The sequence below is a fragment of the Coptis chinensis genome, chromosome 2 (genome assembly GCF_015680905.1).
Source record: "Coptis chinensis isolate HL-2020 chromosome 2, ASM1568090v1, whole genome shotgun sequence".
In the NCBI taxonomy this organism is placed as follows: domain Eukaryota; kingdom Viridiplantae; phylum Streptophyta; class Magnoliopsida; order Ranunculales; family Ranunculaceae; genus Coptis; species Coptis chinensis.
Window position 1 is genome coordinate 107,864,082 of NC_141457.1, and position 2,298 is coordinate 107,866,379.

Consider the following 2,298-nt stretch of genomic DNA (forward strand, 5'->3'; position numbering starts at 1 on the left):
TAGGGATAGTTCTCTAATCAAAACCGCGTACAAGTCTATCCTTGAGCTGAAATTATTAACGCGACACAATCATTCCCAAATCTTCTACTGAAGCCCGAACCAAATAAATGAATGTATTATTGAGTTTTTGTTGCATTTAGTGAATAATGAGAACGAGTCTTGAATTCTCAATTTTCAAGTCAAAGTGTTACGATGAAGAATAGGCTATTGCATGTGACAAATGCGTCACAGAATAATTTCTGACTAGTGCTATGTTATACTACTTGATATAATGTCTTCAGAAGCACTGAAGTATGTGATTGTTCATTCCCTGATGAAGAGAGGACTTGGACCTCCTAGCGGTGTTTACTGATTCAAGCAAGACTTTTTCTACGTCTTGAGAGACAAATCCTCGAACAAACAAGACAACGTACTCCATAAAGATGGCATCACATGGTAAAACTATAGGTCCATCACCCGGCAATCCATACTCCTCTTCAGACATTTTAAACAGCTCTCTGAAAATGTCGCTTGTTATATACGCCAATGGAACTACAAAACGCTTCTTATCTGCACTATACACAACGAAATGACCCTTATCTGCTATGGCATGATCAACGCTTGGATTAGTTTTTGAGTAAGAGACTTTTCTTCCCATCGGCGCTACCTTCTGCCATTTCCTTGTCATCTCGACGAGCCTCTTTGATTTAATCATGTTTGATACTAAGGTCTTAAGACGTGCTATACAAAGAAGAGATTTGGATATGAGATTGCTCAAAAAATGTTTAGGCTTTGGATAGATAACTGTGGATGTCACCTGTTATATATATGTGTTTGTGGCTGTATGCATATGTAATTGACAGGGAGACACCCCATTAATGTGTATAGCTTTGTTTGTGTTAGGGCAATTGTGCAAAGCAGGGTAACATACCATGTGTAGAATTGATGTGATGGAAGGTTTAGGAGATAATCATGTTTGGAATTTGTTCAACATTCAACTTATGAAATGAGACCAACCTAACGTTGTATAGTTGTTAGTCACCCAAATTAATTTATGTCTAAACACAGAAAGATGCCCTACAACTGCTGTAAAGTATGTTGGAAAGTTAAAGCTTATCACCAAGATTAAAGTGTTAAACCGTTAAATTGTTCAACAGGTTTAATAGTTCATTACCAGAGGCTTATCACTGCACCAAGATTAAACAAAAGAGATAGACTCTTATTATATTCAACAGGTTTAACGTACAGTTCATTCCCAGATCGAGGCCTAAATTTTTTGAATGTGTGTTCATATTTCACCAATCAATCAAGTTTAGCTTATCTTCAAGACTTCACCCGAATTTCATATTTCACAAGAAAGCTTGCCTGATGGTTTCTCTTTTATTATTATTTTTCATTTTTTTATGTATATCGATCAGGGGTGAAGGCTTAAAAATTAAAAGTACATTTTCTAATTTCCATGTCCACATAATTTGTTACGCTTATATGCTTCATATCAACTCAAGATTTAGAGGTGATTCCCATTGCTTTGTCCATGAGTTATTAACTTCCATCGTCTCACACATTATTTGTGTGATGCCGTCATGCCGAGCTGCACAAATTTCTGTCCCATGAGCCGAGGTATGCGCCAGCAATTTCTTGTTTCCATGACAGAGCGTATGCATATGACTGTTAAGGCGCATGCGAATATGCGATATGCTTCAAGCATGATATTTATGACACAGGAAATTTTTGGCTTAGTTTCTCTTGGAGCTTCATTTGTTGGCAATATAATACTTCTATGTAGTGATCGCAACCACGGAGTAAGAAGTTAAACCTTGGAAAGGGTATTTGGGTTTGCTTTCCAATGGTCACTAGTTCGATTCTCCACTGGCGAGGTAGTACCCGATCGAATTTCCAACCAGAACTCCGGAATTAGTCGAGGTGCGCATAAGCTGCCCTGGACACCCGGTTAGAAAAAAAAAAGTTAAAACTTATTGGCCGCTCTTTTTACCTGAAATTTCAAAGATTATATCATTGTACTGGTTTTGAGCAAAATTTGAACTGTAAGTCAATGATATATGACGATAATTAAAGAGTCGCACGATTAGTCATTTCATATTACTTTCTTTAAATTCAACCAATTTGTCAGACTACGTGGAAAACAGTATCAAGGTGTGGACATAGTCGATAGGGACATCGACCTTCCTCCTGCATATAGTTATATCTGGGTGCATTGCATCAGTAGTGATGCTCATGCAATTGGGTATTATCAAACCTGCCCCTGTTTCGAAAACAGATACGTTGATGGATCATTTCATGTGAAAACAACAAAGATGT

General features: G+C 37.4%; 1 pseudogene; it reads right to left on the minus strand.

Annotated features, from left to right (window-relative positions):
- Positions 1-277: 277 nt before the first annotated feature.
- On the minus strand, positions 278-667 carry LOC147520280 (auxin-responsive protein SAUR64 pseudogene; annotated as a pseudogene).
- Positions 668-2,298: the final 1,631 nt, after the last annotated feature.